We start from the raw sequence: 26598 nt of genomic DNA on the forward strand, positions 1-26598 counted from the left end.
TTACTCCTGGCTTTTTAGTTTGATTAACTCTTAGTCTTTTTAGTCTTTTTAGTGTATTTTCCTGGCCTTTTTTCTCTTTCTGCTCATATCTATTTTCCTGCCGAACACTTCTAAAAAATGAAAATTCAAATGTCTTTGAATAAGGAATGAGACTTAACATTATAAAGCTATTTATATAACAGGAATTAAAGGAGTGGTAATATTTTACCCTTATAAACATGTCAAAATGCAAATCACAGCTTGGATCCTCAATGATTCAAGCATCTTATCTTACACAATAAGGGTCTAGTCAGTTTTACAATGAAATTCCTTGGGATATCCCATCAGCTCACACAGTTGGATACCTGGCTGCCATAACAAGTTCACAGTGATTTTTCTGGTCTTTGGCTATTTTAATGTAGCCATTCCAGCCCTATTATGGCCCCCAGCTATAAGAAGAGCATGTTTTCTGTTTTAAAGAAAGACTCAAGTAACATTAGCTTCACTAATAATAACAACTAATGCTTAAAACAGGGTTTACCATGTATCAGGTACTATTCTAAGTACTGTAACATTTATTTATGTTAAATAAGATGAGTGCCCACAGGTTCTTAACATAAAATGTTAGTTGACATAGATATTAATTCCTGTGAGTCCTTGTCTTAAATTTTTAAGATAGGAAAGTGAGCAGAACTGTGACTCTAATGTAGCAGTCTGTCTACAGGCTTATAACCTCATCACAAGTAAAGAACTTTAGCTTGAAAATTGATCCCGACAACCCTCAAGGCCTCTGAGAGCTGAGAAGCAGAATGCAAAGACAGGGCACCATGTGGTAACGTGAAGGATTCATGGACCATGGGCTCTTGGGCAATCTTTTAGACTTAAAGAATCAGCAGAGGCAGATGCTTCTGTGAACTATGCCTTATTGAAAAATACAAGACAGAGAAAGGAAACCAGGCCATAACACCACAGGTGCAACATCCTTTAATGGAAATCCTTAGGGCCAGATGTGTTTCTGAAATAAGAAAATTTTCAGAATTTGGAAATGCAATGTTACAAATACTTAATAACCCCAAGAAGCTTGTTACAGAATCATATAATCAAACATGAGTACTTCTGTGCTCACTCTAAGTGGGAGAAAGACTTCTGGGACTTCCAAAGTAAGCTATTTGACTTGAAACCAAATACTACTTCCAAATGAAAATCCCTTTTTCAGTTTAAAATATAACATCTGGAGTTTTTTTACCTGTTCTTGACAAGCCAGAATTTGTTATTTGAATCTGTTCCTTCAAAGCCATAGCCAATCAGCAGTATGCCATGATCCAGGTCTTTGCTGCTGCCCTGTGGATCATAATAAATGCCTGGCAGAGAAAAATTCCAACTTGGGGTGAGAAACTCCAACTGACATGTGACAGTAACCACCCTGACAACCACAGTTAAGAGAGGCATCTCAGAATTCAGTGCAATATCATAAACAAGTTCCAAATAAGATGTAAATATTTGCCAAAAAATAGTAATGGCCAATAAAAAGGGGAAAACCAAACAACTCACAAGACACCAACTACACCCAAGATATTTTCTCCTTAAAAGACTCCCAGTAGTAAGATCTACTTATCAAGGATCACTCATATTTGCTAGTATTAATTAGCATAAGCCTTTCTACTCTTCGAATGCCCACTAAGGAAACAAGACAAAACAAAAAAAAATACTTAGACTAATTCTGGCAAAAATTTTTTGGAAAAAAGCCCAACTGGAAAATAGTCACATAAATTAGGTTCTAGGATTACATAGCCACAAAGAAATATTCATGAAGAGTTTATTATGAGAAAACACTTAAAGTATGTCAAATGGAAACATCACTGTATTAAATGCACACACTCAAAATTCTACAATCCTGGGAAGCAGGACCTCACACTGGAAACTCAGTCATGGTGGTGGTTTCCAGTTCTGCCTGCCTGAATTTCCACAGTGAGGAGACAAACACGTCTACCTGCTTTACAGAACTGGAATGACTCATGGCCAGCAATGATGGCAACAGAGATGGGCCCCACTGCTGCCACGGCCTTCATGAGTGCCTTCTCCCACCGAGGGACACCCACAAAGCCAGTGTCATTGGTGGCAGCAAACTAGGGCTTGTAGTTACAGGCATCTGTGTCCCTTTAAAGGCAAATGGGAAAGAAACTTCATGGCCACCATCCACCCCCTGGGGAACATGAGTTTCAGGTCCACAAAACAGCAGTTTGCAGCTTAATGATTTCCAAGAACTTTGTTATAAAGCATCCCAGAAAGAAAAATACTTTTGGTTGGTTTGAAATGGGAAAATTAGCAGATTTCTCTTCAATGAGCCCTTGGGGCTGTCCATAGGCACTTTCACCATGGAGGAATCTGTATTATATCAGAATGTTGATATATTCTCTATGTTCCACAGAAGTAAGAACAGCTATACTGCTAACTTTGCAAAAGCTGGTAATTCACAATGACAGTTCTGGCACTTGGCAAAGAATGTGAATGCTGAATAAAGGTGCCTGTTAGGTCTGAAAATTAACTTTGAAAGCAGAGATGGAATAACAAGATAAGGAGCCTCATTTACCCTTGCAAGGGTAGAATAGGATTCCTCTGAGTCCAGGCCTCCATTGTCCTTATACTGGAAGTCATTGTCCATTAGCCACTGTTGCTGCCCGCATTGCCTTGAGACCAAGAGCAGTCTACCAGGTTCTGCTCACTCAGGGGAACAAGTTTACCAGTTTTCCCAAACATCTGTCCTTCCAGGGCACCAACTGCACTAGAAGTCCAGCAAGAACCACTCTATGTGGCTTTGATCAGGACCTGGCCTCTGGGACCCTGGCCTACTGGCCTGGCTGCCACACACTGGTCACTGACGGACCTGCAGAGCCAGTGCCCAGGTGGTGTGGTGCTGATGGATGTGCCCACTGCAGCCCTGAATGGTCCCTCATGGTGGTGTACCTGGTGCCCACCACCTGCAACTGTCAGTAGGTGGTCCTAGATGCTGGAAATTCTACCATGCCCTTTGACCTTTGGTGATGTCTTCTTGGGGGGACGGCTGTCCTGGTGGGCAGGGCTTTGTGACATATGTCCAGGTGACATCACAACTGCAGTTGCTGGGCAGCTGGCTCAGTGTGTGCTTGGCCTCAAGAGGAGTCAGAAGCAACAGAGAAACTCTCATAGTTTCATACTCTATTCTCAGATCCTTTGGCACACAACTGTATGGGCAATTTCCTTTTTAAGTCCTGTGCCCACCCCACTGCTGTCCCCAGCCCCGACATCATCATCCTTTGTTTCTCCCACCCTGGGACACTGACCCTCCTGCCAGGGAGCACCCCGCCATTCCTGCACCTGCCGACTGCCCTGGTCACGGGCTGATCACAACAGCTCATGTGCCACGATCAGGGGCTTTTCCATCCAGCCACGGAGGCCACATCCTATCCAGCAGCCCAGATGTTCCCCTCTGGGCGTCCTGCCCTTGATGAACTGGAGAGACCCACCGAGGTAGCCCACACTCTCAGCGCATAATTCCAGGATGTTTGGACACTTACTTGCCAGGAGCATCGCTTCTCTTTCAGGGCAAATGTGTACTCTACTGCGTTTCCGATCTGAGCAGGTAGCCAAGGCTGGGAGGCCAGTGCCAGCCATTCACCTCCCACTTCCTTGCCCAGAATTGGAGGTCCCCAAAGAGCCTGCAGAAGGGGTGACAGAAGAGGAGGATCACACAGAGCACACAGGGCAGGACAATGAGAACAGGAGCCCCCCAAGGCAGTGGAATGTCATCTACATCAAGGCCCCTAGACACCAGCAGAGTTCTCCCCTCCCTGGAGTGCAGCCCGTGGCCTCTGGACCACCACCCTAGGCCCCAGAAGATGGCTTGAGGGGTGCCAGAGTCCAGCTCCTGCGGTGGGTGTGTTGCCCAAAAGGATGAGATGGAGTCAGTGCATGGAGAGACAGGATACAGAGTCAGATGGAGGTGGTCTCTTGACAAAGTGCCGATGACAGCTTTATTTATACCATTTTGCACAAGGATATGATTATTTTTTATTTGTACTTTTGATTAACAAGCATAGGCAAGCTTTTTCTTTCTGTTTCTTTCTGATCTGTACATGGTTAGTCAAATGTTAGACAGGTGATCTTTTTCTGTTCCTTGACCTAAACTTTTCTTAGCAACATGTACTCTATTGTGTTTTTCATTTCTATGCAAAGCAGTTTATGAGTAATGCATGTGACCACAGAAGCGTGCAGCATGTAGCAGTGACTATGGAGTCTATCAGCTCCAGTAGGTGAAATACAGGTCACCTACTACCACAGTTAGCTAGGCAGGTATCATCATCTATATTTCTAATGCAATGGGTACATTTTATCCTCTCATAATATTTATTCTATCATAGGTAGATGTAAGATAAAGTTATAAGGCATGATTTAGTGCTGTAAGAAGGCAAGTGTAGATGATCAGGTCTGTGCCTATAGACTAGGCATTAGTCTAAGTTAGACAAGGGCAACAAAACATCCACGGGTGCAGAAGATTTCTCTCAAAACTAGGGGGGTGAGGTTCTAAGCCTCACCTCTGTTGGCCCCCATTTTCTCACCTGATGGTCCCCCTGTGACTGTGCCTGTCTTAGGTTGTTCCTCCCTTGAGAAATCTTACCCGTCTCTGGCTAACCAGTCATCTTCCGGGGCCATACAGGGAGATGTAAAGCTGGTAAATGAGAGAGAAGTAATATTCTTCGAAAAGGTTAGCTTTTCACTTCTTTGCAGATTTATGCCCCTGGCTTACATGCCCAGCACTGATCTTGAGGTATCTTTACTACTTGGAAGAATTATGATACTTAGTAATTCCAGATACGAGGCACAGGTTCTAGTAAAGGGCTATAATTAGGAAGGAAGAGGAAATGCCATAGAAGTAGCAGATGGAAGAAAACATGAGAAGACTAAGTGTCAGACAGGGTTATTCCATTCAGTATTCCCCTATAACTCTATTTCTCTAATTTTTCTATAAAACTCTTCATTACTAATCTCACTAGCATTGCAAACAAGGGGGGCATTCCCACTTAGGTGGAGATGGGGTAGTCAATGTTTGACTAACTGACTGCAGGTTTTGGTATTCCATTCCAAGATTGCCATCTGGCTCCTGCGTGTTCTATTCTTCAGGAGCACTGTCCTGAAAAGCTTCTGGGGAGTTTATGTTCTCCTCCTTTCCATGCTGCTTATCAAAGATTAGCTTAGTCTTTGGCAAAAATGCAAGCAAAAACAAAGCCAATAGTATAATGGAGAATAACAAAATCAAGGTGGGTAATAGGGGGAGCCATCTGTGAAGGCCCCTGCTTTGTGGGGGTCTTCCTCCAGCCTGAGCTTTGCTACACAGCTTGAGTAGCATGGCTCCTGCCAGAGGGAGACCACCCAGATGTTTCAGGTGAGCTCCTCCTCTGAAGATCACAGGGCCCCCACTTCTTACAGCCCTTCTGGAGATGCTCTGTACCTGGGAGGCTTGATCCGGAAGCAGCAGTGCTCTCTGACCCCAGCCCCTGCTGCTTCCGGCTGCCAAAGATATCCACAGAGGAAGTGCGGGTGAAGACCATCAGCGAGCACCACAGACTCACCGCCGTCTGGGAAGAAGATGCAGGGCATGAGGCCTTCAGTTGTGCCATCCAGGAGCTCTTTGCCAGGACCTACCAGCAGCAGGCCCCACAAGAGGAAAACATCCATGCCTCCGCAGCTCCCGCTGCTGCAGCCACTGCCACTACCAGTGTCATGGGATTGCTTGCTTAGCTAGTGCCAGAACCTGGCCAACCTGGAGGTTATGGCTGATGGCAGTGCCACTCAGCCTGCCCCTTCCTCCGCCTCATCTGTGCCAGAGACTGCAGGCTCCCTGCCCTTGACAACTCACACCTTAGAGGTTCCTACAGTGGGAAGTCCACCAGCATGCCCAGCAGTTGGGATGGAAGCTCTCAGCTTACAGCTCACTGCTTCACTCAATAACTCTGTTCTCACTGTCCCATCAATCACATCCACTGCAGGCCGTCCCACCATGGCTGCCCAGGCACCAGCAGGCTTGCCCCCCTACCTACTTCAGATTCTGATAGGAACATGGACATGACTCCCCTTCCCATGCTGTCATCTTCACTTCTCCCCCAGACTCCATGGGGAGGCTGAACCACAGGCACCGTGCAAAGGGACCAGTTCCCACCAAACCACTTTTATTGATCCCCAGCCACATCCTCATTTTTAACCACCCCACAGGCCCCAAGGCCACCTCTCAGCCCATAACCTGGATTCTTAATGGGCAGCCCCAGAAAGCCTGACTCCCAAAGTTCTGCTCAAGGTCCTTCTCATCCATAGGCATCTCAAATACTCAACAAGAAGTCACACAGGAAGAGGGAATGTGGCACTCCTACTTCTCCTTATTTTCAGATAATAGAGGCTATGTGTCAACTTAGCATAGCTGACCCAGGAGGACAGGCAAACAGGTCCATGGAAGCTCCTGTAGCCTCTATGGATGGGGGGGCATAAGGGCTCAGAGTGCCTACCTTAGGCCCCACTCATACACAGATATTCCAAATACTCAACAAGATGTCATGCAGGAAGAAGGAACATGGCATTCCTATTTCTCCTTATACTCATATAATAGAGGCTATGTGTAGCCTCAGCACAGCTGAATCAGGACAGGCAAACAAGTCCATGGCAGCTCCTGCAGCCCCTGTGCATGGGGTGACACCAGGGCTCAGTGTGCCTGTCTGAGGCCCCACTCATACACAGGCATCTCAAAGAGATGACAAGAAGTCACATAGGAAGAGGGAATATGGCACGACTATTATTCCAAACAGTAAGATAATTGGGACTCTGTACGGCCACAGCATGGCGACATGAAGGAGAAATACAAACACCTTCACTGCAGTTCCTTCAGCCCCTATGGATGGAGGAGCACCAGTGCTCCGTGTGCCTAAATTAGGCCCAACTCATCCACAGAAACACTCAACACGAAGTCATGCATAAAAAAGGACTGTGCCACTCCTATTTCTACTTCTACTCAGATAACAGAGTTTATGTGTAGCCTCAGCATAGCTGACCCAGAAGGACAGGGAAACACCCCCACTGCAGCTCCTGCATCACCTATGGATGGGGGAACACCAGGGCTCAGTGTGCCTGCCCTAGGCCCTACGCATCCATAGGCATCCCAAACACTCAACAAGAAGTCACGAAGGAAGAGGGAATGTCCCACTCCTATTCATTGTGACAGGAAGATAATGGGGATTCTGTTTGGCCAGAGCATGGGTGGCCCAGATGACAGGCAAAACCATCCATGGCAGCTCCTGCAGCCCCTATGGAAAGGGGGACACCAGGGCTCTGTGCACCTGTCTGAGGCCCCACTCACCATAGACATCCCAAAGAGTCAACAACAAGTCATGTGGGAAGAAGGAATGTGGAGCTCCTCTTCCTGTTGACCCCAAGATAATGGGGACTCTATATGGCCACAGCATCATTGCCCCTGGAGGACAGGCAAAACCTCCATGGCAGCTCCTGCAGCCACTATGGATGGGGGGACACCAGGGCTCAGTATGCTTGCCCGAGGCCCCACTCATCCACAGGCATCCCAAACACTAAGTCATGCAGGAATATGGAATGTGTCACTCCTATTCCTCCTCACAGTAAGATTATGGGGACTCTGTCTGGCCACAGCATGGCTACCCCAGGAGGGCAGGCAAACACCTCTAAGACCCCAGCTCTTGCAGCCATTATAGAAGGGGGGACACCAGGGCTCAGTGTGTCTGCCTGACGCCCCTCTCATCCATAGGCATCCCAAACAATCAAGAAAGAGTCACGCAGGAAGAGGGAATGTGGCACTCCCATTCCTCCTCACAGTAAGATAACGACTATGCATGGGCACAACATGGCTCCCCCAGGATGACAGGCAAGTGCCTCAATGGTAGGAAACCTTATGAAGGGCACCTTAAATCCTAGCATGTTGTTCCCATCATTCCTCATCAAAGATGGTACAGTAATGGGGGGCCACCCCACTGTCCCTGTGATGGATGCCCCAGTGTCCCCACATCCATCAATGCACCTGGAGCCCACCTGGACACGTACGACCTCCTGCATGTGCAGGCACCACCGTCATGAAAAAGAAATGTGGGTCCAAAAGCACATCTGCTAACACCTTCCATCTGGGTAGCTGGGGCTCACCTGGGCATACCAAAGCCAACACAGCTAAAAAGGCCAGCATTATCCCTTTGCCTGACTACCCATTCTAGTTCCACCTTCATGCCAAGCACCTGGGGCACACCTGCCATAAAGGTGTGAAGGTCGGGGACATCATTCCCATGACAGAAGGACCTGGTGTTCCTGGTTTCCATCAGTACAGATGGTGCCCACCTGGCTGAGACACAGATGACACAGTTGTTGGGACAATCATCTCACTTGTAATAGGAGGGCCCTGTGTCCCCACCTGCCACTCCAACACTTGGAACCCACCTACCCAGAGCCCAGGTGGTGGTATGGGCCATAGCATCACTCCTGCTGTGACTGGATATACTCATGGACACCGTCAGTATAGGCACCTGGGGCCCTGCTAGCCAATAAAGTGCAGATGGTATAATGGGGGATAGCACCATATGTTTTTAAAGAGAAACTATTCTCAGCCAAAACACTTGCCCCTGCCCTGACCAACAGCAGGAAGCTCTCTGGCTTTGCAGGAGTCAGCAGCATCTCTAGAGGCTCTTGGTCAAACAGCCATGACTGGACTCTGGGCACAGCAAGCTGCACTTGGCCTTTAGGGCACCCTCAGTGCCTGATCAGAGCTTCACAGGAACCACCATCTGATTCTGTCCTCTTATCATGAATCTCAACAAATAATTAAGATGATGTTTGTCTGCAATCTGTATGTAATGTGAATGGACTTTGAGCTACTAGGAAGAGGATCTGCTCTTTGTGGAAACTCAACCTGCTATCTCCCTACAGCAAGATAAAAGCCCACACCTCAAGGGTATGCATGTTGTAAGGACAGTTTTCTCTAGTTTTGGAACTAAGACTAATAATAACTAATAAACTGGCTTTTTATAGGGGCTTCATTTCCTCCTGTCCATTTACCAAAATGGGCCCTAATCTTTCCAAGATTATGTATATACCATATATATATAAGATTTTTATTAACGTGTTATTGATAAACACTCTTATGAAGGTTTCACATGAAAAAACAATGTGGTTACTACATTTACCCATATTATCAAGTCCCCACCCATACCCCATTGCAGTCAGTGTCCATCAGTGAAGTAAGATGCCACAGATTCACTATTTGCCTTCTCTGCATGAGCATGTGATGTGTTTCCATTTATTGGTATCTTCTTTAATTTTTCTCATGAGTGTCTTGTAGTTTTCAGGGTATAGGTCTTTCACTTCCTTGGTTATGTTTATTCCTAGGTATTTTATTCTGTTTTCCCTGTGATCTGCCACACCATGTGTACTAAACATAATACCCTTCAATCCCCTTCTCCCTCCCTCACTACCCACCCTCTCACAACCCTCCCCTTTGGTAACCAGCAGTTCATTCTTGGAGTCTCTGAGTCTGCTGCTATTTTGTTCCTTCAGTTTTGCTTCATTGTTATACTTTACATATGAGGGAAATCATTTGGCACTTGTCTTTCTCCGCCTGGCTTATTTCACTGAGCATAATGTCCTCCAGCTCCATCCATGTTGTTGCAAATGGTAGGATTTGTTTATTTCTTATGGCCGAATAGTATTCCATTGTGTATATGTATCACCTCTTCTTTATCTATTCATCTACTGATGGACACTTAGGTTGCTTCCATAGCTTGGCTATCGTAAAAAGTGTTGCAATAAACATAGGGGTGCATGTGTCTTTTTGAATCTGAGAAATTGTATTCTTTGGGTAAATTCCAAGGAGTGGGATTCCTGTGTCAAATGATATTTCTACTTTCAGTTTTTTGAGGAACCTCCATATTGCTTTCCACAACGGCTGAACTAGCTTATATTCCCATCATCAGTGTAGGATGGTTTCCCTTTCTCCGCATCCTTACCAGCAATTGTTGTTATTCATCTTTTCTATGCTGGCCATCCTTCCTGATGTGGGATGATATCTCATTATGGTTTATAATTTGCATTTCCCTGATGATTAGTGATGTGGAGCATCTTTTCATATGTCTGTTGGCCATCTGAAATTCTTGTTTGAAGAACTCTCTCTGCACATCCTCTGCCCATTTGTTAATCAGGTTATTTTCTTTTTGGGTGTTTAGGCATCTAAGTTCTTTATATATTTTTTGTGTTAACCCCTTGTCAGATATGTTGTTTACAAATATATTCTCCCATACTGTAGGATGCCTTTTTGTTCTGTTGATGGTGTCCTTTGCCGTACAGAAACTTTTTAGTTTGATGTAGTCCCATGAGTTCATTTTTTATTTTGTTTCCCTTCCTTGAGGAGGTGCATTCAGGAAGAAGTTGCTCATGCTTATATTCAGGAGATTTTTGCCTATGTTATTGTCTAAGAGTTTTATGGTTTCATGAGTTACATTCAGGTCTTTGATCCATTTTGAGTTTACTTTTGTGAATGGGCTTAAACAATAATCCAGTTTCATTCTCTGGCATGTAGCTGTCCAGTTTTGCCAACACCAGCTGTTGAAGAGGCTGTCATTTCCCCATTGTATGTCCATGGCTCCTTTATCATATATTCATTGACCATATATGGTTGCATTTATATCAGGGCTTTCTAGTCTGTTCCATTGTTCTATGGGCCTGTTCTTATGCCAGTACCAAATTGTCTTGATTACTGTGGCTTTGTAGTAGAGCCTGAAGTTGGGGAGCATAATCCTCTCAGCTTTGTTCTTCCTTCTCAAGATTGCTTTGGCTATTTGGGGTCTTTTGTGGTTCCATATGAATTTTAGAATAATTTTCTCTATCTAGTTTGTTGAAGAATGCTGTTGGTATTTTGACAGGAATTGCATTGAACCTGTAAATTGCTTTAGGCAGGATGGCCATTTTGACAATATTAATTCTTCCTAGCCATGAGCATGTGATGTGTTTCCATTTATTGGTATCTTCTTTAATTTTTCTCATGAGTGTCTTGCAGTTTTCAGGGTATAGGTCTTTCACTTCCTTGGTTAGGTTTATTCCTAGGTATTTTATTCTTTTTGATGCAATTGTGAATGGAATTGTTTTCCTGATTTCTCTCTCTGCTAGTTCATTGTTAGTATATAGGAATGCCACAGATTTTTGCATATTAATTTTGTATCCTGCAAGTTTGCTGAATTCAGATATTAGATCTAATAGTTTTGGAGTTGATTCCTTGGTTTTGTTATGTACAATATCATGTTATGTGCAAACAGGGACAGGTTACCTTCTTCCTTGCCAATCTGGATGCCTTTTATTTCTTTGTGTTGTCTGATGGCCATGGCTAGGACCTCCAGTACTATGTTGAATAGAAGTGGGGAGAGTGGGCATCCTTGTCTTGTTCCCAATCTTAAAGGAAAAGCTTTTAGCTTCTCACTGTTAAGTATAATGTTGGCTGTGGGTTTGTCATATATGGCCTTTATTATGTTGAGGTACTTGCCCACTCTACCCACATTGTTGAGAGTTTTTATCATGAATGGATGTTGAATTTTGTCAAATGCTTTTTTAGCATCTATGGAAATGATCATGTGGTTTTTGTCCTTCTATTTTGTTAATGTGGTGGATGATGTTTATGGATTTTCTTATGTTGTATCATCCTTGCATCCCTGGAATAAATCCTACTCGATCATGTGGATGATCTTTTTGATATATTTTTGAATTCGGTTTGGTAATATTTTGTTGATTATTTTTGCATCTACATTCATCAGGGATATTAGTCTGTAATTTTGTTTTTTTGTGGTGTCTTTGCCTGGTTTTGGTATTAGAGTGATGCTGGTCTCATAGAATGATTTTGGAAGTATTCCCTCTTGTTCTACTCCTTGGGAAACTTTAAGGAGAATGGGTAATTAGGGTCTTCACTAAGTGCTTGATAAAATTCAGTGGTGAAGGCATCCGTCCAGGGATTTTGTTCTTAGGTAGGTTTTTGATTACAAGTTCAATTTCATTGCTGGTAGTTGGTCTGTTCAGATTTTTTGTTTATTTATGGGTCACCTTTGGAAGTTGTATTTTTCTAGAAAGTTGTCCATTTCTTCTAGGTTATCCAGTTGGTTAGCATATAATTTTTCATAGTATTCTCTAATAATTCTTTGTATTTCTGGGGTATCCATAGTGATTTTCCCTTTCTCATTTCTGATTCTGTTGATGTGAGTAAATTCTTTTTTCTTGATAAGTCTGGCTAGGGGGTTATCGATTTTGTTTATTTTCTCAAAAAAACAGCTCCTGCTTTCATTGATTCTTTCTATGGTTTTATTCTTCTCAATTTTGTTTATTTCTGCTCTAATCTTTATTATGTCCCTCCTTCTACTGACTTTGGGCCTCATTTGTTGTTCTTTTTCTAGTTTTGTTAATTGTGAGTTTAGAGTGTTCATGTGGGATTGTTCTTCTTTCCTGAGGAAGGCCTATATTGCAATATATTTTTGTTTTAGCACAGCCTTCCCTGCATCCCACAGATTTTGCTGTGTTGAATTATTGCTGTCATTTGTCTCCATATATTGCTTGATTTCTGATTTTATTTGGTCATTGATCCATTGATTATTTAGGAGCATGTTGTGAAGCCTCCATGTGTTTGTGGGATTTTTCATTTTCTTTGCATAATTTATTTGTAGTTTCATACCTCTGTGATCTGAGAAACTGGTTTGTACAATTTCAATCTTTTTGAATTTACTGAGGCTCTTTTTGTGGCCTAGTATATGATCTGTTCTTGAAAATCCTCCATGTGTAGCTGAGATGAATGTGTATTCTGCTGCTTTTGGGTGTAGAGCTATGTAGGTATCTGTTAGGTCCATCTGTTCTAATGTGTTGTTCAATGCCTCTGTCTCCTTACTTATCTTCTGTCTGGTTGATCTGTCCTTCAGAGTGAGTGGAGTGTTGAAGTGTCCTAGAGTGAATGCATTGCTTTCTATTTCCCCTTTTAATTCTGTTAGTATTTGTTTCACATATGTAGGTGCTTATGTATCGGGAGCATAGATATTTATAATGGTTATATCTTTTTGTTGGATTGAGCCCTTTATCATTATGTAATATCCTCTTTTTCTTGTGATTTACTTTGTTTTGAAGTCTATTTTTATCTGATACAAGTACTGGAACTCTTGCTTTTTTCTCTCTATTAGTTGCATGAAATATTTTTTTCCATCCCTTGACTTTTAGTCTGTGTATGTCTTTGGGTTTAAAGTGAGTCTCTTATACACAGCATATAGATAGGTCTTATTTTTTAATTCATTCAGTGACTCTATATCTTTTTATTGGTCTACTCAGTCCATTTACATTCAGGGTGATTATCAATAGTATGTATTTATTGTCATTGCAGACTTTAGATTCATGGTTACCAAAGGTTCAAGGTTAACTTACTTACTATCTAAGAGTCTAACTTAACTCACTTAATATGCTATTACAAACACAATCTTAAGGTTCTTTTTTTTCCCCTCCCTTTTCTTCTGCCTCCATTCTTTATATATGAGGTATCATATTCTGTGGTCTCTGTCTATCCTTTGATTGACTTTGGGGATAGTTAATTTAATTTTGCATTTGCTTAGTCATTAGCTGTTTTACATTCTTATTGTGGTTTTCTTACCTCTGGTGAAAGCTGTTAAACCTTAGGAACACTTCCATCTATAGCAGTCCCTAAAAAATACACTGTAGAGATGGTTTCTGGGAGGTAAATTCTCTCAGCATTTGCTTATCTGGAAATTGTTTAATTCTTTCTTAATAATCTTGCTGGATAAAGTATTTTTGGTATGAGGCCCTTCTGGTGCATTGCACTAAATACATCATGCCATTCCCTTCTAGCCTGTAAGGTTTCTGCTGAGAAGTCTAATGATAGCCTGATGGGCTTTCCTTTGTATGTGATCCTCTTTCTCTCTCTGGCTGCTTTTAATAGTCTGTCCTTATCCTTGATTTTTGGCTTTTTAATTACTATATGTCTTGTAGTTTTCCTCCTTGGGTCCCTTGTGTTGAGAAATGTGTGCACCTCCATGGCTTGAGAGACTACCTCCTTCCCCAGACTGGGGAGGTTTTCAGCAATTACCTCCTCAAAGACACTTTCCAACCCTTTTTTTCTCTCTTCTTCTTCTGGTATCCCTATAATGCAAATATTGTTCCTTTTGGATTGGTCACACAGTTCTCTCAATATTCTTTCACTCTTAAAGATCCTTTTTTTCTCTCTGTGCCTCAGCTTCTCTGTATTCCTCTTGTCTAGTGTCTATTTCATTTATCGTCTCTTCCACCATATCTAATCTGCTTTTACTACCCTCCATTGTGCTCTTCAATGATTGGATCTCCAACCAGAATTCATTCCTTAGGTGTTGAATATTTTTCTCTACCTCCATGATCATGTTAATGATTTTTATTTTGAAATCCCTTTCAGGGAGATTCATGAGGTCGATATATTTTAAATCTTTCTCAGGAGTTGTATTCATAATTTTACTTTGAACCAGGTTCCTTTGGCTTTTCATATTTGTATATGGTGCCCTCTATTGCCCAGAAGGTGTACTCTCTGGATCTTCTCAGCCCCTGAAGCAATCTTGGGGGTCTCAGGGGAGTGGTATTGGTGCCTTGGGGTAGGAAAGGGCTGTTTCCTGCTTCCTGGCTGCTATGCCTGTCTCCACTGCCTGAACCAGTGGACCAAGCATACAGGTATAAGCCTCTCTGCTTTGTGTTTGTAGTTGCTGTACACAGATCTTCCCTTTGGCTGGCCTAACACCAGCATAGGTTTTGCCGGTTTGAGAGCCAGGTGGGGCTGGCCGGGAGAAAGCCACAGTAGGCTGTGTACTATGGAGGGGTTCCTTGGAGCTGTGTAGCCAGTCGGGAGCTGGAACGCGTGAAGATCATGAAAGCTCCCAAACTGCTGGGCAGAGTACAACTGGACAATTTTGTCTACCTGTCCTTTCTCCTGAGCAGTAATCTCTGTGCAATCCTTGCCCTTTTAGCAGCCCTCTTGCTGTTAGGAAGTTTCTCAGACTGCCCACCTTTCTTTTGTCCCAGAGCAGCCGGATATGGATCACTGCTTTCCACAAGTGGCTGGAGTCTCTGTCCCTCCAGGAATTCTGCTTCTCTTAGCTTTTCCACCCCCTAATATGAGAGTACCATGCAAGCACCATGCAATGTAGGTTTGTGCTTCCAGAGCAGATTTCCAGAGTTACATATTCAGCAGTCCCACACCTCCACTTCCTTTCTGCTCCATTTCTCTTCCTCCCACTGATGAGCTGAGGTGAGGGAAGGGCTTGGGTCCCACTGGGCCACAGCTCTGGTACATTACCCTGTTCTGTGAGGTTTATTCTTTTTTCAAGGTGTATGCAGTTTGGTGCAGTCCTCTTTCCTGTTGCTCTTTCAGGATTAATTTTGTTAATTATATTTTTGTATTATATGCAGTTTTAGGAGGAAGCCTCTGTCTCACCTCTCACACCACCATCTTTTATTAAATTAATTTTTATTTGTTCAGAAAATGTAATTATTTCACTCAGGTTCTTGAAAGATTATTTCACTCAATAGAATTCTAGGTTGGCAATTATGTTTTCCTCAAAATATTGATGGTCTTATTCCATCACATCATAATGCAATGGGGAATTCAGCTGTCAATCTAACTGCAGCAACTTTGAAGATAATCTATTTTTTTCTTTGACTATTTCTAAGATAGTCACATCAGCTTCTATTTTCTGCAAATTTCCTATGATGTATCTAGGTATGGCTTTTAGAAAATTTATTTAACAGGATTTATTAGGTTTCTTGAGCCCATGGATTGGAGCATTTTGTCAATTCTAGAGAATTCACTGCTGTTATTTCTTCATATATTGCCTCTGTCAATTTACTCCCTTCTTTCCAATTGGGTCTTTGATTAAATGTGCATAGCTTTATATATTTTTTTGCACCCATATGTTTATTACCTCATTATTTTTTTATTAAGGTATTATTGATAAACACTCTTATGAAGGTTTCACATGAAAAAACAATGTGGTTACTACATTTATCCATATTATCAAGTCCCCACCCATACCCCATTGCAGTCGCTGTCCATCAGTGTAATAAGATGCCACAGATTCACCATTTGCCTTCTCTGTTCTACCCTGTCTTCCCCATGACCCCTCACACCATGTGTATTAAATGTAATACCCTTCAATCCCCTTCTCCCTCCCTCCCAACCCACCCTCCCACAACCTTCCCCTTTGGTAACCAGTAGTTCATTCTTGGAGTCTATGAGTCTGCTGCTGTTTTGTTCCTTCATTTTTGCTTTGTTTTTATACTCCACAAATGAGGGAAATAAGTTGGCACTTCTCTTTCTCTGCCTGGCTTATTTCACTGAGCATAATATCCTCCAGCTCCATCCATGTTGTTGCAAATGGTAAGATTTGCTTCTTTCTTAATGGCTGAATAGTATTCCATTGTGTATATGTATCACGTCTTCTTTATCTATTCATCTACTGATGGACACTTGGGTTGCTTCTGTATCTTGGCTATTGTAAATAGTGCTGCGATAAACATAGGGATGCATATGTCTTTTTGAATCTGAGAAATTGTATTGTTTGGGTAAATTCCAAGGAGTGGGATTCCTGGGTCAAATGGTATTTCTATTTTTAGTTTTTTGAGGAACCTCCATATTGCTATCCACAATAGTTGAACTAGCTTACATTCCCACCAGCAGTGTAGGAGGGTTCCCGTTTCTCTGCATCCTTACCAGCATTTGTTGTTCTTCATCTTTTCGATGCTGGCCACCCTTACTGGTGTGAGGTGATATCTCATTGTGGTTTTAATTTGCATTTCCCTGATAATTAGTGATGTGGAGAATCTTTTCATGTGTCTGTTGGCCATCTGAATTTCTTCTTTGAATTGTCTTTTCATATCCTCTGCCCATTTGTTAATCAGGTTATTTGCTTTTTGGGTGTTGAGGCATGTGAATTCTTTATATATTTTTGATGTTAACCCCTTGTCAGATATGTCATTTACAAATATATTCTCCCATACTGTAGGATGCCTTTTTGTTCTGTTTATGGTGTCCTTTGCTGTACAGAAGTCTTTTAGTTGGATGTAGTCCCATGTGTTCACATTTGCTTGTGTTTGCCTTGCTCGAGGAGATGCGTTCATGAAGAAATTGCTCATGTTTATATTCAGGAGATTTTTGCCTGTGTTCTTCTAAGAGTTTTATGGTTTCATGACTTACATTCAAGTCTTTGATCCATTCTGAGTTTACTTTCATGTGTGGAGTTAAACAATAATCCAGTTTCATTCTTTTGCATATAGGTGTCCAGTTTTGCCAACACAAGTTGTTGAAGAGGTATATTGTTTTATCATCTTAAACTTGATATCATATTTTCCATCTTTTTGTCTGTGTGGCATTGTGGTTAATCCCTTCTAACTTGTCTTCTAAATCTGTAACTCTCTTGTCTTCCAAACTTATTCATTATTGAATTTAATATTTCACATACTGAATTTTTCCTTTGTAAAAGTTCCTTTCTGTTTCTGTTTCAAGTTTGCTATGATCTAATTTATAATTTTTTATTTTCACACACATTTTGAGTATGTTTTGTATTTTTAAATATAGTCATCCTTTAGAATAAATTGTGTCTTATAATTCTAACTTTCAAGGTCATTGGGGGGGTCAGTTTATATCATTTGCTTTTTAGCTTCTTCTCATTCCAAATGCACTTAGTTGTCTAGTTTTCTTGGCCCTGGATCAGCTGGTGTTCCCAGAAGCATGAGCTGTGTCCTTTACTGAGGTTTTGCACTGTAGTCACTAAATTCCTGGAGCTTTACCAGTCTGTAACCACTTTAAATTCACCATCTGATTCTGATGATATAAATGGGATACAACTCCTAGGAAAGATGGGCATTAGATTTATGAACTCTCAGAGACACATTTTTTACCATGCCTCTCTCTCTCAATAAGAAAACTCTTCCTACAACCCTAGGAAGATCAGACACGGGGCATGGCTTACTCCTGGTTACCTCTGATTGTGGGGGAGACATTTGTAGTCTTTCTGTGGGGTGCCCTGGGCTTCACCTGTGTGCTCCCCCAAATGCCAGTTTAGCAGCTATTTCTGCAGATCAGCAAATGTCCACAGGGCAGAAGGAAGCTGTAGCATTGCTGCTCACTTTTCTGTGTTCTTGTCTTCTAGGTTTTGGCTGGCTCACTCCTCCCTGTATTTTAGCCCTCTATCACCTCTTCTCAGTGGGAGTGCTGACCTGACTAAACTAGATCCCCACACCCACCAAAATGTGAATCCCTCACATGATTTTTCTTCCTCTCTCCCACTCTTGTGTCCTGACTCAATACCAGCAGCTGCCAGTCACTGGCTTCAGTTTCCTCAACTATAAGATGAGGTTAATGATTTTCATTTCCTCATGAAATTATGGACTGAAAATAACTTAGATGAAAGTTCTCAGCAAATAAGTAACAAATTTGTATGTGCACACACACATATATTTATGTAGTATCAATATATAATAAATTACAGATAAATATTGTAAGGCTGGAGGCACCAGAGGGAGGGGTGAGCATGTGGGACACAGATGACATGCCAAAGTTTCCAGCTGCTGCCCACTCCCAACCTGAAGAATGTGCCTTAGGCTAGCCAATCCTTGCACCACTGTAAATCTAAGCTCTGCCTCCCCCTACCTTCTTGAAAAACTTGTTGCCTGTCCTGCTGGGCATGACTTCCCCAGCCTGTGACTAGCCAGACTGAGGAACATCACCGAGGAATTGCGCTCAAATAAACCGCCTGGCCCTTTGTTGCCTCTCGTTGCCTGCTTATTTTGATTAGAATTTATCTTACATTTGGTGCAGAAACCCAGGAAGGAGAGTGAGCAAAGGGCCCCAACTGGCCACTGGCGGCCCTGCCCCCTCCTTCCCTGACCCAGGACCTCAGCCTGCTATCTGCTGCGTGGACTATTTTCCGGTGAGTCCCTCAGTTTCCCCTGGTCTGTTTCCCTTCCTAACTCCGTTTCACCTGGTCTGTCTGAAATTGTAGCTACATCCAGGTTTAGGCATCTGGCCCATCCACTGCGGGCATCCGGGATACCCACCCCTGGCCCTGTGGTGTGGAAGACATCCCTCACCCAGGCTCCCAGGCCATCTCCCCTGACTTGGTGCACTTGGGACGCTGGGCACTCCTCTCAGCGGGATTAGTTAAGAAGTGGCACAAACATGGGGAACCAGCCCTCAAAAGCAGAGGCTCAGACCCAGTTGCAGTGTCTCATTTCTAATTTGGCTACTCTATATTTGTCCCAGGAAGTTCGCAAATGTCTTTCCTTGCTCTGAGGCCGGGCCTCAGTATCCCTTGGACAATCAATCTCGCTGGCCCCCTGAGGGAACTTTCGATTTTGGTCTCCTCACCGACTTGACTAATTATTGCCACCAGAGCAGAGAGTAAAGTGAAATCCCATATGTGCACGCTTTTTGGACTTTGCGCTCCCACCCAAACCTTTATGTTAAGTGTTCAGCAACCCAGGTTCTCCTGGCCTGATCTCCAGTTAAGGATTGTCAGCCTCTTACTCTGCCCAGTCCTTCTTCCTTTGCCTCTCATCACCTGCTTATTTCAGTTAGAATTTATCTTAGAAGGTACTTTTACCTCTAGTTGACTCTGATATTATCCAGAGGGCTCCTGGAATATGTCAGAGAAATTTTTTCTCATTGGAGAAAGTATTTGGCTAATTTGGCTTATTTATCTGATATATAATTACCTGCTTAGTTACCTGGAAAGCACTGTCAAAGGAAATGATTCTAAATTTTGTTACTGAATGTTTTGTGTTACAGAAATATCCAAATTTCCTTATGTCAACTGTCTTACAGTAAGCTCTCATCAGATCTTTAACCATTGTCATTTGTAAGTCTTTTGTCATTTATAGTCACTGTTTTATTACTCCTAAACTACTAAAGAACTAGATTTCAGCAGAACAGATATTAATTACATAAGATTAAGCAATCTAAAGAAGATGATTTTGTGGCTTTTTGTTTTAAATGTTGCTTATAATGTATTTTAAGCTTGTTCTCTAAAGCTGACAACAGTTTAGTAAATGACTATCTTTGTAAGCAGAATTGAAACATTTATCTTTCTCTCTACCTGATCTCTCCAGAATTTAAAAACTTTCAGTGACTATTTTTATATTTCATAGCAGTATGTTTATTTGCATAAGTTCAATAAGAACCTGCTTTCCTTGTAAAAAGACCAATTAAAAACACAGGTTATACTACCAAGACTTTGACTGGAATGTCATACCTGAGAGACATGTACATAAACTCAGATATGAACAGCTTTAAAGAACTAAGGTTGACTTTATAAAGCCAACAAAGACCCTTGTAAGAACTGGCCTGGTACCTTGCTTACAAAGTTCCCAGCAGCCTTACCAGGTGAGTAAGGAAGGTCACTTCCTGGCAGGTGCAGGAATCTCAGGATGTCTTGGAGACCTTGAGAGGAGAGGAATTCACCCAAATCTACAAGTACTGCAGGCAAAACCTGATGGCAAGTCTGGCTGAGCTTTCTGGCCTCAAGAGGCCTTTAAAAGTTCAATCTGAAATTCCTTACAAAAAGTTCCAGTGAAGCACATTTAAAAGAGCCTATGTAATCAATTGCTCTTCTTGCTGCACTTATGCAAATAATAAAGCCAAGTGTTACTTATTTTCTTAACCTTGTTACTTCTAATAAAAATGAAGGTGATTTTAGAGAAAAGTATTGTTTCAATAATGCTGTCTTATCTATACTAAATCCTAATACTAGTCATTAAGATGTAAACTCAATACAGAATTCTAGTTTCCCCATGATACCTGGCTATAATTCTCAATTAGACTCTCATATTTCTAGTTCTCATATTCAGTCTCATCAAGTTTGTCCTTCCAGAATAGAAGTGCCAACCTTCTGAGGCCCTCTCAACTGACCAGTGATGAAAACCTAGCTGCACTCTTTACTGTGCCCCCTTCTCAGCATGAAGCAGCCAGAGCAGTCATCACCCCTTTTCCCTAGCAGCAGCTAGAGTCTTTATCTGTAGAGGAAAACATGAGACAGGGACCATAGGCTTAGACAGAATAAGATGAGAGCATCTAGAGAAAGCAAGGCAGGATATTTGCAGTCAGAGCAATGTAACTACATGCTAGGAACCCCCCTCCATGACGCCCCTTGTCAGCCAGAAGTAGCCAGATCAAGTCATCGCCCATTATGACCAAAAGGCTGGAATGTAAGGTTGGAGGCACTGGAGGGAGGGGTGAGCACATGGGACACTGATGATGTGCCAAAGTCCCCAGCTGCTGCCCCCTCCCAACCTGAATAATGTGCCTTAGGCTAGCCAATCCTCTCACCGCTGTAAATCTAAGCTCTGCCTCCCCCTGCCTTCTTTAAAAACTTGCTGCCTGCCCTGCTGAGTGTGACTTCCCTGGCCTGTGACTTGCCAGACCGGGGAACATCACCTGGGAATTGTGCTCAAATAAACTGCCTGGCCCTTTGTTGCCTCTTGTCGCCTGCTTATTTCAGTTAGAATTTATCTTACAAATATATTTATATATATTGTAGGGGAGGAAAAATGGTTTTCCCTCTACCCTTTATTGTTGTTGGCTGAGACCCCTCTGTAAAAAAGACTAATGAATGGAGAAAATTTTTAGGTATGAACTGTTAAAAGATAAACTGAGGCATATTAAAAATTATGAGCTTACTTGAGCAAAACTTGATTTCAAATCAGGCAGCATCCAATCTAGCAGATAGGAAGAAGCTCCAAGGAGCTTATTACAGGCATATTTTTCTATGTAGAAGGGAGGAGGAACAAAGAGGTTATACTGGTAGAAGAGCAGGTTGTTTATAACAAGGTCACTTCACAGGAGGGCAGGGGTCTATCAGGCATATTACTTAACTAGAGCTGATCAGGAGATTCCTGTTGACTGGTTTAAGATTCCATTTCTGGGAGAGCTGAAGCTATAAATAAGTCTTGGTTTGGTGACATGGGGCTTAGTATAAGTAACTCCATTTGGGGCCTTTGTCTTTTTTTTCTAACAGCATGTGTGTTTATATAGGAGCCATATAAGGACACAAGACTCTCAAGGCAGTCAAGTGAGTGAGGCTTATACCTTCCTGAGCTGAGGAAAGGGACAGAGGTCTAAGCTTCAAAGTTCAGGAAGGCAGTTCACAGGAAGGTGAGAGGAAGACATGTTTGGAAAACAAAGGTTACTCCACCAAGCAGGTGAACAAGCAATAGCTGGTGATAGCTCTCTTCTTAATGAAATAGCCACCTAATAAAAATTTCCCTTATAAAAAGGTGACATCTGTTTTTAAAGCATCTCTTATGCCTGCAATTTCTCAAAATAATCAGCTCAAAATAATCCTCATGCCACAGGAGTATACCCTTTTTAATACACGCACACTATTTTTCACAACTTTGGTACTAACACAGGTAGTGCTGAGCACAGTAGTAGGAGAGATGTGAGCACAGATTAGATTGTTTTTATGGTTCTTCCAATGCTGAAATTATAAAATTCCCTGCCTCTGCTTGTGTATATCCCATCTCTGCCTGCTGGTTTATATGGCTCCTGTTCATATACTCCCATGCTTTTTCAAAATACTTCATCCCTTTTGTGTACATGTGCATTTACTGATATTTCAAGATGTGGTGCAAGTACCTCTTTTGTGTTTTCCTCAACCCTGAATGCAGTCTGGATCACACAGGGAGCTCAAGAAAATGCAGATTCAGGGTCTCAAACCAAATCAGTTATATCAGAATGTGGGTGAATGAGAAGCATTTGTAGTTTTTAGAAGTTCTCAGTGATTCCAATATATAGCCAGAGTTGAGAATCACTAGTCATGTCTTTCTCCCATTTTTCTATTGGGTTGTTTATTTTTTATTTGATTTGTGGAAATCTGTTATATATTCTGATGCTAATATTTTAACTCTAACATCTCTTTACAGGGAACTCCTAAACAGCTAATGAAGTTATAACTTGATAAAGTCTGTCAGGGCAGGCTATTAACATAAAGCATTCCAGAAAAAATTCATAGCCTTTAACTCTCCTGCTGAACACTTGCTCTGTACAAAATGGAAGGTTTTATTGGCAGAAAGAAGGTGGGACAAGGAAGATAGGAGTGGATTATTTCAGGCAAGGTCACATTCTCTTAGGGGAAGGCAGGGAGGTCTCACCAGGCAGATTACCTCACTAGCCAGCAGGAAATTCCAGACTGGCTCTGGCTTAAAATTCCACTCCTTGGAGAGGCTAAAACTGCAATTAAGTTAGGTGTTAGGTCTGGGTGGGGCTTGACAAAAGTGACTCCATGTTGGGCCAGGCATTTCTTTTTTAACAAGGCATATGTACACAGAAACACACACACACCTAACTGTGTCAAAAATTTAAGCAGAACATAACACATAAAAACATCATATGGTTAACTAAATTGAACAAGATCACTGCAATTATGTGGCAATGCTGGAGCCAGAGCCTTTTGATAAGAACCAAATTAAGCATGAAGCCTTAGATATGGAAGCTATGATAAATGTTCATCAAACAAGAATACTCTTTTAGAAGATTTTTTAAAATCACAAAGATGATACCCTCAGTGACTCTTTTAGAGTGCCCAGATTCATATAACTGTGATGAGAGGTGAGAAGGAAATAGTTTTTAAGTAAAACAACCACCAATAAAAATAGAATAATACACCATCCTGTAGCTGGAAAATCTGAACACTTTTAGGATAAGCATTTCATTAATTCCATTTGTCAGGCTAAAACTCCCAGGAGGCAATAATTAAGCAAAAGCATTTATTTGGGACCAAAAATTGCAATTCGGGGCACATAGATCTGGGCAACAACCAATAAGATACCACCACGCAGCAAGAGTCAAGAGTTTTTAAAGACAAAATAGAAGTATTTGAATATACTGTTTACAAAGATTTTTGATTGGTGTCAGTGGCAGAAAACTAATCTTGGCTAAACATAATTGGTTGCTAAGGCTGTTACTAAGCAGAAGCCTATTTCTGTAGCAAGTTGTAGTGTTCTGTGCAAAGTCCCTGGCGTATGGGCCCTTTGGCCCAGTTCAAAAGTTCATGGTTCTACCCTCTAAGGACCCACCGAAGGCCCATCTCTTTAATGGCCTCCTGGCCCCAGTTTAAAGCCCCCTGACATCCGTGACTTCATTTTGTTTCACCTTTCACAAATCTTTATTTAATGGGAAGCCTGTTGTGTGCTAGGTACCAGGATTAAAGCAACTACAGAAGATAAGGTGACTGAAAATCTTAATCCTTTACTTGAAAGCAGGACTCTTCAGGGAAAATTACTTGTTTTTGATAATGTCTCTAATAGAAATTCCACCAGAAAATTTATAGGAAGGAATCTAAGATTGGTGCTGAATAGAACATCAGAATAGAAAAAGAACTACTTGAAAAATAAGCTTTTCAAAGTATCCTTAAATCAAGACAGCTCAAGAAATGGTAGAGGAAGAAATAAAACGTCCAAAGCACATTTCCTGGCCTCCTGTCTAACCCCTTGTGCTGGAGGTGGCAAAACCAATAGTCATTGCCCCACGGCGGGGCTGGGAGTCTGCACACTGCAGTGATCTGCCTATCAGAAACAAGCCATTTATGAACCACAGGAAACTCAGAAGCACTAAGGTAAGCTTTTATTTAATATTAAGTTCTTTTAGAAGGATTAAATGCTGTGTGAAATTATTGAATTATCAATCCCTAGATTGAGTTTTTGATGAAAGGAAATTACAAAACAATTATGCATAGAGTAAAATCGACCTGTCTCCTGACAGTCTAAATCAGTTTACATAGTCCACTGCTGAGGAAACAAGCCACTCTTGGTAAATTCTGCTTTTAGATGAAAGAGAGCTAATTGCAAAAGATCAAAAAGAGGTAAGCAGAAATGCTGGGTTACCATTTGTTAGTTTTCCATCTCTAACTCCAGGGGGGAAATATGCTCCCAGCCCAGGGCAAATAAACCTTTGAGGCCAAAGGGAGAAATAAAGTGAGAGAAATACGTTTATTGCTTACAAGCAGTCATCTGCTCCTGTTCACCCATGTCTCTTGTGACTGGGCTGCTAAGACCCCACCAGACCTCTCCGGTCACTCCCCACCCAGCTTGTAATCACCTATTGATATGGAAATGCACTAAGGCCAGGCAAGAGATTCTAGAAATATTGTAATTTTACCCACACCATCCAAACAGAACTGATGCAACAATTTATAAGTCATCGATAATAAGCACTGTGTCGGACACAGGTAGATTCTAGTCATTGTTAAGACTCATTTACATTTAAGGATAGCTCTGTGCACACACAGATATGTAAATGCACAGAAAGGAAAAGGTTAGTGGAGGTTCTGCACCCAATTCTAATCTGTGGTTTTTTCCCCCACACCAACAAGCCATTCTCTGACACCAGCTGGGTGTTCTACAGTTCAACTCAATTCTGACCCTATCTACCTGTAGATGGCATCAGATCCCACAGATTAAGGGCTCAGCCCCACGAGATGCGCTCCCCCATCCCCTGCCACCTCATTTCAGACACCAGTAACAAGTCCAAGTTGTTACCTGGGCTTCTGACCAACCAGCTGTAGCTTAGATGTTCCAATGACCCCCTCCTTGGGTTTGATTATTAGCTAGAGAACTCAGAGAAATACTTTACTTACAAGATTACAGGGTTACTATAGAAGGATATAATTATGAAAGCCCAGTGGAAGAGAGGCATAGGGCAAGTATGGGGAAAGGGTATGGAGCTTCCATGGTCTATGGGCACACAACTGGGTTTCCCACCCAGAAGCTCTCTCAACCCCATAAAACCCAAGGTTTTATGAAGGCTTCATTACATAGGTATGATTGAGGAAATCATTGGCCATTGGTGACTGATTCAAACTCCAGCCCTTTCCCAGAGGTCAAGGTATACAGCTGAAAGTTCAAAACCTTTAATCACATGATTTGTTCTCTTGGCAACAAGCCCCAATCCTTAGGTGCTTTCCAAAAATCATCAAAACAAAAGGTGCCTTTATCACTCTCATCACTTAGGGAATTCAGTGCCAGAAAGGGAGTTGAAAATTAAGTATATATTTATTATTATAAACCACAATATCTCAGAGAGAAGAACAAAAACTTGCAAATGGTAACTAGGGGGAGGGGGAAGGAATAGAGGTGGAAGACAAAGAAAGGGGGGTTATCCCTCCCTCAGAAGTGCTTGAATTTTCTGTAATAGCATCCTTCATCTTTTACTTATGTGATAAAATTAAGGCAACACTTTTTTTTTTTTTGAGAGGGCATCTCTCATATTTATTGATCAAATGGTTGTTAACAACAATAAAATTCAGTATAGGGGGGTCAACGCTCAATGTACAATCATTAATCCATCTCAAGCCTAATTCTCGTCAGTCTCCAATCTTCTGAAGCATGACGAACAAGTTCTTACATGGTGAACGAATTCTTACATAGTGAATAAATTCTTACATGGTGAACAGTACAAGGGCATTCATCACAGAAACTTTCAGTTTTGATCATGCAATATGACCTATAAACAATCAGGTCAAATATGAATATTCGTTTGATTTTTGTACT

At 42.0% G+C, this 26598-nt stretch overlaps 1 pseudogene; it reads right to left on the reverse strand.

Moving 5' to 3' along the window:
* Positions 1-328: 328 nt before the first annotated feature.
* On the reverse strand, positions 329-5691 carry LOC108395026 (procathepsin L-like; annotated as a pseudogene).
* Positions 5692-26598: the final 20907 nt, after the last annotated feature.

The sequence above is a fragment of the Manis javanica genome, chromosome 11 (assembly GCF_040802235.1).
Source record: "Manis javanica isolate MJ-LG chromosome 11, MJ_LKY, whole genome shotgun sequence".
NCBI classification, from domain to species: domain Eukaryota; kingdom Metazoa; phylum Chordata; class Mammalia; order Pholidota; family Manidae; genus Manis; species Manis javanica.